Source organism: Trifolium pratense, linkage group LG6 (genome assembly GCF_020283565.1).
Source record: "Trifolium pratense cultivar HEN17-A07 linkage group LG6, ARS_RC_1.1, whole genome shotgun sequence".
In the NCBI taxonomy this organism is placed as follows: domain Eukaryota; kingdom Viridiplantae; phylum Streptophyta; class Magnoliopsida; order Fabales; family Fabaceae; genus Trifolium; species Trifolium pratense.
This window is the reverse complement of record NC_060064.1, coordinates 13,091,340-13,101,276: the sequence shown is the minus strand read 5'-3', so window position 1 is coordinate 13,101,276 and position 9,937 is coordinate 13,091,340. Positions and strand designations below refer to the sequence as shown.

General features: G+C 33.5%; 1 long non-coding RNA gene across 1 annotated transcript; it reads left to right on the top strand.

Moving 5' to 3' along the window:
- The first annotated feature begins 599 nt into the window (after window positions 1-599).
- LOC123892435 lies at window positions 600-2,144 on the top strand. Its single transcript, XR_006803195.1, has 3 exons — window positions 600-694; window positions 1,051-1,538; window positions 1,909-2,144. It is a non-coding gene; the product is annotated as an uncharacterized LOC123892435 (long non-coding RNA).
- Window positions 2,145-9,937: the final 7,793 nt, after the last annotated feature.

The following is a 9,937-nucleotide window of genomic DNA, read 5'->3' as shown; positions in this document are numbered from 1 at the left end:
TCACCATATAAATAATAGATTTAACATTTTCACCCAACAATAAAGGAAATTTAACGGAACAAAAGAGGAAAGGGAAAGTGTTATAAAAAAATGAATTTAAAATAACATTTTACTATTTTTAATCAAATTATTATAAAAATGATTTTTAAAAATATAATGAAAAATCACTTTTTTAAAGCTAAAACACCCTTCAAGAGTCTAGAGGAATATATATGTGTTCAATACAATTGTTTCCCCAAGTCCCAACGGCTCTCTTTTTCTCTTCTCTTCTCTTCTCTTCTCTTCTCTCCCCCCACACAAAACAAAACCCTAACGTTTCGTTTTTCCACATCCATCTTCAATCACTGCCGTTAATGGATTCTACTCGATTCAGTTTCGTATTCGGGAACCGCCGGCGTCAGTTTCGTTGATGGATTCTACTCGATTCAATTTCCATCTTCAATCACCGCCGTTAATGGATTCTACTCGATTCAGTTTCGTATTTGGGAACCGCCGCCGTCAGTTTCGTTGATGGATTCTACTCGATTCAATTTCGTTTTTCCACATCCATCTTCAATCACCGCGGCTTATTACAGTTTCGTATTTTGGAACCGAGAAAGCACTTGACGCTAACTTTGATTTCGTTCGAAAGTATTCACCTTCTTCTCGGTAATTTTGAATTCTCAGGGTTTCGCTTTCACTAATCCAATTGACGGTAATTGTTTCATCTTTTCTTGAAAGAAAAATCAATACTTGATAATAGATTGAATATATAACTATGCTATTAGGATTCTTGATTGTGTAGGCAAGAAAATCTATTACGATTCTTGAAAAATCAATACTTGATAATAGATTGAATATATAACTACGCTATTAGGATTCTTGATTGTGTAGGCAAGAAAATCTATTACGATTCTTGAAAAATCAATACTTGATAATAGATTGAATATATAACTATGCTATTAGGATTCTTGATTGTGTAGGCAAGAAAATCTATTACGATTCTTGATTGTGGGAATAAATTTTCTTGGTTTTAAAAATGTCACTGAAATCATCACTTTTTTCATGCAGGAAATTCCCCCAAAACTGGGGTTTTTGACCTTGCTCTTGCCACTGCACCGCATCGCCGTTATTATGTGAACCGACTTCATGAATCCCTCTCAAAAGGAGTTCATGGTGAACCCACAAGATCGAGATCTGCTCACATGGCTGGCTAGGTCAAGTGTAATTCTTCCTCACAATTCCATACGTATTCTATTTCCGTTATTCATTTTCATTTTATTTTCTATATGCTTAAAAGTTAGATGTTCAGATTATGTATTTTTATTATCATAAGGAGTTGTGTATGAACTGATTTCTGCTAAAGGAGCTGTGATAATGGGTGCTGATTTAAAAGGGCTTTGTTGTTATTTTACATTAAAAATTTAAGAACTATATTGTTCATTTCTAATGTTTAATTTTTTTGATGATGTACTTTTTGATGGGTCAAATCCTATAGGTCTTAAAAATGGTGGATCCTAGGCTTTGGAGATAACTATTCAATTGATTCAATTTCTAAGGTATGAATTATATCACAACATCACAAAATTCCGTAGTAGAATATCACTAGTTAAGTCGGAAGCTTAGCCTGTTGTTTCTAATATTCTTGTTAGGATTGTCAAACACTGCATTGGGTTTTTTTTTGGCCATCATATGGCTACTATCCTAGTTTTATTGTAGATATATATGATACTTGAAGCATGAAGTCTGAAGGTTGGAGCCAAGGTAGTGTGTTTTGGAAACTTTAAAAATCATTTTCTTATTTTTCTATTCTTACTTTGTTTTTTAGTGAAATAGTTTGAACTCTTTCTTGAAGTTGTTAGATTCATTTGTGCTTATAATGTGACCAATAAGAATAAACCAGCTAAGCTCTTGCTTGAACATGTGCAGTGTTGTCTCATTTATCTCATTTGGAGTTCAATATTGGGAGCTGGCTTCATAACTATTTGCATTACATGTCTGCTATATTCTTTCCAGGTTTCGTTTGATGAAGAGTGGAGTTTGCCATCTATATGCATTTGAGGACCAGTGTTCTATCCATTTTGCAATTTTTCAGCTAAGTTATCGCATTTTAAGCTGCACTTTCCACAAGGAATCAATTATTTCTTTTGTCTCTGGTGATTTGTTTCTGCTCATGTTTTATTCTTTAACCTGTGGTAGTTTTGTTTATTATTTGGATTGGGGTTCGTTGTTTTCTTAGCTCTAAGGCTGGTTGTTAGATTATATTGCAATAGCTACTTATGTGGTACATCACTTGGCTGGTTGTTATGACTTCTATGATAAATATATGTTTTATGATTAATAAAAAAATTATCTCCTTTCGTGCCCCCAATTGGTTTTTGAGCCTCAACAGGTTATAGTTTTTGTTTTAAAAATTTTAAAAAAGACTTTTAATAGTGCTTTTCTAAAAATGGATCGGTTATCAAGAATTATTTGTAAATTTTTAGATTATTGAATATAACTCTTCATTGGATAATCAAGATATGTGTTTATATGTTTTGCAGTGAGCCGAAGTCCGGATATCGATTCAACGGATAATAACGGATGTTTTCAGATAGATAAATCAAATTTCATCAATGAGTTGCTTGTTCAAAAACAATAAAATTTCATCAATGAGTTGTTCTTTATTATTCCTTATTTTTTGACTTTGATGCAAGATAAACGAATTAAACTGTGAACGTGTTTTTCTGCAGCGTGGGTTGTCAAAATAATGACTTTCTTCATAGCATGCAGCCTCGAGATTTGATTTGCGATCTTTAGTAAAAAAAGAATAATCGGTATCAATCTTTTTTTTTTGTTGATTCTTATAGCATATATTTCTTGGTTTTTTTATTTACTCTTTGGTGTTGCAGTAGAGGATGTGGTTTTGATTTCATGATATCTTGATCAGTTTTACTATTGATTTGTTGGCAGAATGCTGGAGTTCTCATGTGATTTTTCTGTTTTAGGGTGCTTCCAATTTAGTATTGGATAATGGTAAATGCTTTGCAATACTTGATACATGGTTATAACTAAATGTTGGATTGTGAATTGAAACTGCATCTATTTTCTGCCGTGTCGTCTGTTTGAAGCAATAACTTGCTTTGTAGCATCAAACAATCAAGTTCTTTTTATCACACTCTTCTTGATTGGTAATCATTTTCATATAATTTATTCTCTGGAGTTTTATTGTCCCTGTGTTATCAAACTAGTACTCCTTTGCACATTAGGTTTTCTTACATAAGTTTTTGATAATGTAATCTTACAGTCAAATTTCCACGATTCTTGAGAAACCAGGACAACTTCGTAAAATCCCTGTTGATCAGTGACTTGGCCATAGCATTCGTCTCGACCGTAACCTTAGATGCTGTTTCTTATGATCATCTATTTGTTGGGTATAACTTAACTTTGTTATATTTATTGTTATATGTGATTTATGCTGCTAAAAATATATCCGCTTCATTTTACTGTATTTAGTGTATTTAGGAGGAATCGAAAATTGGGTCATATGGGTACATGATGTGAGAAGTGGATGAAAATTTGTTCCAGTGAATGATCATCTTCTGAATGCTTTAATCTGGTCACATCTTCTACGAATCTTTACATTTCAGCTAGTTTACTTAGTATCTACTTCTGCAGTTCTTTTAAGTTATTTGTGTGGGTTTTACAGGGGAGAGGTTCACCTGCTTTCCTTTCAGCCAATAAATGTGCGGAACCGGTGGCAGGCAGAGGTTTACATACTTTTTCATACAGCCTGGGATAAAACAGGTAATTTTTGGCTTACATGTGTATTTGTTTTGGGAGAGTGTTGTAGTTTTTGTGTATCTGTAGCACGAACGCGAGTATGAAGCATTTAAGATTCTAGACTACATCACTTTTCCCTCCCCAAGCTTTAAGTTTTGATTTCCTAATCTCTGTTAAAATCTATGTCTTCACTAATATTTTTTCGCTTGATATCAGGGTTTTCTGTACTTGTTTCTTTTTCGCTTGGTAGGGATTTCCGTATTGATATGCTTTTCTCAGAATCTCAAGAATTTCACACAATCACATATAGGTGTTTTCAAAACACTGTTTTGCATTTAATTTTTTTGGCAACATGCTGTAGTCATTCTAATTGAGTAACAGGTAATTGTGAATTGAAACGTGTAACTGTTGATTATAGTGTAGTGTGTTTAAAAAGAATAATAATGTTTTATGTAGTATCTAGCAATCTAGTTTGTACACTTCATTTGTTCTCCGTGTTGTTTTAGTGTCATGTCTTCTCGGTAAGCCTATTGATGTGCAGTGAGTGTTGGTGATTATATAACTGAAAAGTTGAGCCTTAAGTTTCTGACCTATAACCTGACAGTGCAAGAAATTTGAAAAACTTTGTGGGGCACTCTTTGGGTAACTATTTTACTCTTCTTTCTTTTTTCTTGTGTTTTTTTATCAACTATTTGTTATAGTGTAACATGCTATGAACAAATTAACGAGTACACGTACCATCATGTTCTGCACCCATGTTTGTTGATTCTTCTCTGTAAGCTTAGGCAAGAATGAGATATAATTGGTCAGGTTTTACTTATATGTATTTGAGCTGAATAATTGTTCTTTGATAGTGAACTTGGTGCTGATGTTTTTGGGTGCTGAAGTTTGTAAGAAATAAATCATTTCTCTTCCTAAGATGTAGAATTTTCGGTAACTTGGTTACCTCATAGTGTACACCTTAATTTTCTGGAAAGCGATATTCTTTAATAACTCTTTGCCCTTCTTTTACTGTTTAGTTTTTTTTTATTATTATTATTATTATTATTTTTATTATTATTATTTGTGAGTTATGATGGTGGCACATATACTGCTATAAAAATATCCTCTTCGTTACAGTGGCCTAAGGACTCGTCTGTATTACAAGGATGGAAAGTTTTTTCAATGAATCATAATCTTCTGCAGGCTTTAATTTGGTAGTCTCTTATAAGACTCTTTACATTTTAGTCTTTGTTTTAATACTCAGCATCTAGTTTTCTGTGTGGATGTTACAGGGAAAAGTTAACCTGCAAATGTGTGGTTTGCTATGGAATTTGTAGCCGGAAGAGGTTCATCATACTTTCTGTTAAACCGGTCATTTCTGTGTGGGTGTTACAGGGAAGTTAGTCTATTAATGTGTGTATTTGTCTATCTGTCAGCTTGGTTTGGCACTCCCAAGGACAATGAGTTCTGGACAACTTGGTTTGGCACTTTTTTATTATGTGATTTGCCACTTCTTTTGTTATTATTTTCTCTCTAAATTTTCCAGTCATTTGAGATATAAAAACAATAAGAATTTTTCTCCTAAATTAGAAGCATAATGGAGAATTTGAATCTGCTGTCCTTTCCTAAGTTGGTATGTGTCACAATCATTTGTGTTGTTGCGCTTTCATTTGGTGATCTCTACCGTGACTGAATTGTATCCATTTCTTTTATCTTCAATTATTTCCTGACTGTGTTTTACCTATACTCTAATAGCATACTAACTGAGATAGACTTCAATTATTTCCTGTTCTAATAGCATACTAACTGTGATAGACTTCAATTATTTCCTGGCTGTGTTTTACCTATACTCTAATAGCATACTAACTGAGATAGAATACCTATCCCAGAATACCTATCTCAGTTAGTAAATTAGAGTATAAGTACATTGTTACAACTCGACCTGATCATCCCAATGAATCAACCAAACTGGAAGTGTTTTCTTATAGCCTAGAATGGACTTGGCCAAACCCGGAATAGTTTGTTTTAAGTAAGAAATTTATGATTTCAAAATACTAGTCTGTGAACTTTGAAAGGAAATTGTGATTTCTTTTTTTTTTTTGTTAATGTAGTTTGAAACTTTCATGTGTTGAATCAGTGTTTAATTTAATTCAAATGCTGAATTTTAAATTATAGAATTTAGTCTAAATGTTGAAATTTTATTGAATATAATGTTGTTTAATTATATAAATATTTTTTTAGAATTTTAAAAATATATTAAGTCTTATGACTTGATGACCCCCATCTGAACCATCCTGCACATATTGGGTTGGTTTGTCATCATCTTCTGCAGGTTGTCCTATAGTCACTACTGTTGCTGGGCTATAATTTGGTCATTACTGTTGAGACTCTTGCATTTCAATCTTTTTTTGGATAATCAGTGTCTACTTTTGTCAGCTCCTTTGAGTTTTTTGTGCAGGTGTTACAGGGGAAATAGCCTATAAATGTATGGCAGCCAGAGGTACACACTTTCCCTTTCTGCCTTGGATAAACTGGTGATACATCTTACTTTTGCCTTGGGATAAAACTGGTCATACCTCTTACTTTCCGTTCAGCCTTGGATAAATAAAACATGCCTTTTCTTTTCTTCCTGTTCTTGTTCTTGAGATCTGTTGCTCACATATGTTTGCTTTCTGGTGACTCGATTTCAGGATTTTCTGTTCTTGTTTTCTTCAATAGGCTGGTGTCATGGAGATCGCTATGGATTGCGTTTTCATATACTTTTTTCGAATTGTAGATATATCATGGATCTCACAATTTTCATGAATCTTTTATGGATCGGTTATCAAAAATTATTTGTAAATTGTTAGATTATTGAATATAATTCGTCATTGGATAATCGAGATATGCGTTTATATGTTTTGCAGCGAGTCGAAGTTCGGATATCGACCATTGATTCATCAGATAATAACGAATTTCTTCAGATAGAAAAATCAAATTTCATCTGTGAGTTCTTCATTATTCCTTTTTTCTTGGCTTCGATGCAAGATAAACGAATTGAACTGTGAATGTATTTTTCTGCAGCGTTGGTTGTCAAGATATTAACTTTCTTCATTGCATGGAGCATCAAGATATTCTCTTATGTTGTTTTAGTGTCCTGTCTTCTTGGTGGTTATATAACTGACAAGTTTAGCCTTAAGTTTTTCACCTATAATCTTACGGTGCAAAAAATTTGAACAACCTTGTGGGGCACTCTTTGTTACTATGATCTTCTGATCATTGACTTGGTTTGGATAACTATTCGACAACTTGGTTACATTATCTTCATAGTGTACAAGTTAACTTTCTGGAACAACTCTTTGCCCTTCTTTTACTGTTTAGTTTCTTTTTTATTCTATGTTTGTTTAATTTATTATTTGTGATTTATTGTCAAAAAAAAATCATTACTTGGGATTTATGATGGTTGTGCTGATACTCCTGTAAAAATATACCCTCTTCATTACAGTGCTCTAAGGAGTATTACAAGGATGGAAATTTGTTTCAATGAATCATCATCTTCTGCAGACTTTAGTCAGGTCATCTCTTTTAAGACTCTTTATATTTCAGTCTTTGTTTTGATACTAAGCATCTATTTTGGTCAGTTCCTTTGAGTTTTCTGTGTGGATGTTCCAAGGAAAAGTTAACCTGCAAATGTGTGGTTTGCAATGGAATTTGTGGCAGGAAGAGGTTTGTCTTACTTTCTGTTAAACCGGTCATTTCTGTGTGGGTATTACAGGGAAGTCAGCCTATTAATGTGTGTATTTGTTTTGGGATTTAGGATAGCGTTGAAGTTGTTGTCTATCTGTCAGCTTGGTTTGGCACTCCCCAAGGACGAGGAGTTCTGGACAACAATGGTTTGGCACTTTTGTTATTATGTTGATTTGCCACATCTTTTGTTATTATTTTCTCTCTCTATTTTCCAGCCATTTGAGATATAAAAATAATAAGAATTTTTCTCCTAAATTAGAAGAATAATGGAGAATTAGAATCTGCTGTCCTTTCATTAATTGCTATCTCTTACAATCATTTGTGTTGTTGTGCTTTCATTTGTTTCATTTGGTGATCTGTACCGTGACTATGAATTGTATCCATTTCTTTTAGCTTACTAACTGAGATAGAATACTTATATCAGTTAGTAAGCTATTAGAGTATAAGTACATTGTTACAACTCGACCCGATCATCCCAATGAATAAACTAGAAGCGTTTTGTAATAGCCTAGAATGAACCTGGTCAAACCCGGAATAGTTTGTTTTAAGTTAGAAATTTATGATTTCAAAATGCTAACCGGTGAACTTTGAAAAAAAATTGTGATTTATTTTTTTGTTAATGTAGTTTGAAACTTTCATGTGTTGAATGCAGTATCTTCAAATCGTTTTGTAGGTTTTCACATTACTTTTTCACATTAGATTCTTATTCCACTTCTGGTTGTAGAGGCTGGGGATTGAGATATTGGTCTCTAGATATATGTTTGAGGAGGAAGATTTTATAAGGCCATGGGAAAGACATCGAAGATAAATTGAATCCAATCACATGAAGCTAGAGACCAAATACTCATTTTTGTTGCTGCAAGTGAAGCTAGCATAGATAGATAACCTTGTCAAACAACTAAATGTGCAGCCAAAATTGTTTCTTAGTGTTGCTCAACTTTGACTACATGTATATATCAGATCTGTATTTCGATGCCTATTTATTGAAATAGTTAAGTCCCATAGGCAGTTGATTTCACATTAGAGGAATTAAAGTTGTCGAGGGTGTATCAAAGGTATTGATTCATAGATGAATAGTGTAATTGTTGGTCCCTCCCTACACTTAGAAACTTCTTGTGCTTCTCATTTATTGTATGTAACTATTCTTATCTTTCATTTGTTTGAACTGTTCATGCATTGACTTTGAATTATTCTGCTGCCACCTACTACCTTGAAACAAATTATTCTTAAGTAGTGTTGGGGTTCTGGTGTTTGCTTGCTGATTATTTTTATAATTCATGCTTCGAGTTCATATGTGCTAGATGAGATCTAACCTGTTCAAATGCAGGAACAACCGTAGAATGCATATTGGCTGAATGAAGTTAAACTCAGTAAGTTACTTGGGACATGTTTTATTCTGTTACTTTGCTAAACTGAAAAATTCTGTATGAAAACTGGTGTATGTTGTGATAGCAGGTTGTCATTGTGGCTGTGTTTAATTTTTCAATTCCTCTTGGCTTAATTTGGTAATTTGAACTTAGATTTAAACATATTTGCTTCAATGCTTCTCTGCATGCTTGGGCAAGATTTCACTGACTTTCTCATTCATCGTTGGAATATAATTGGTCATTTTTAACTTACATTATGTATCCTCAAATAATTGTTATTTGACTGTGTACAAGCTGGGGAAGTTTTAGTGTTTTAGTACCCAGAACCTGAGTACTACTCTGGCATAGAATATGAGATTCTAGGATAAATCTTTGCACTTCATATGATAAGAAATTTAGACAACATGGTTATGTGTAGGGGGTTTGTGTTATGATGATCTGTTCGTTGTGGACAAACATAACTTTGCTAGGAGAGGTTTTCTATTATCTTATACTGTTTTTTGTTCATATTGTTATTAGTGATTTATGCTGCTCTTTGCCTACCCAAGATGAGGACTTTTGGTTACCTCATAGGCTATTTTTTTATTTTTTTTTTGAAAATCAACAACTTTTTGGACATGGTAAACCCTATTTCTATTCTAATAATAATATTGAGAGGTTAGTGTAGATTATTAGTTTAGAGGTGCTTTATGACTAGTATGAGATTTTAGTAGGAAATTTTGAGATGGTCCCCACCTGAATATGTCCTTGTTACCAAAACAAATTACACTATAACAAAGAAACAAGTCATGTGTCAGCATACCTTTCAATATTCCCCTTTATCTCTCACGCCCCCCTCCTTCCCCAACACCCTCCACCCACCTCAACTTTAGCCAATTAAAACACATATGCAGACAAAGGAAAAGAAATCAGTAACATGACCAACCCTCTTCACTCTCTCACGAGTAACAATAACAAAGACACTCCAAAACCAACCTCCTTTCTTGACCACTCTCTAAGCATGCATAAATCAGAATCCTTCTTTCTCTCTTCCCATTGTGCTCTGCTGCATCATCAACAACAACACCACTCCTTACTCACCAAAATTCCAACCAAACCCTTTACATACAAAGCTAGAACAA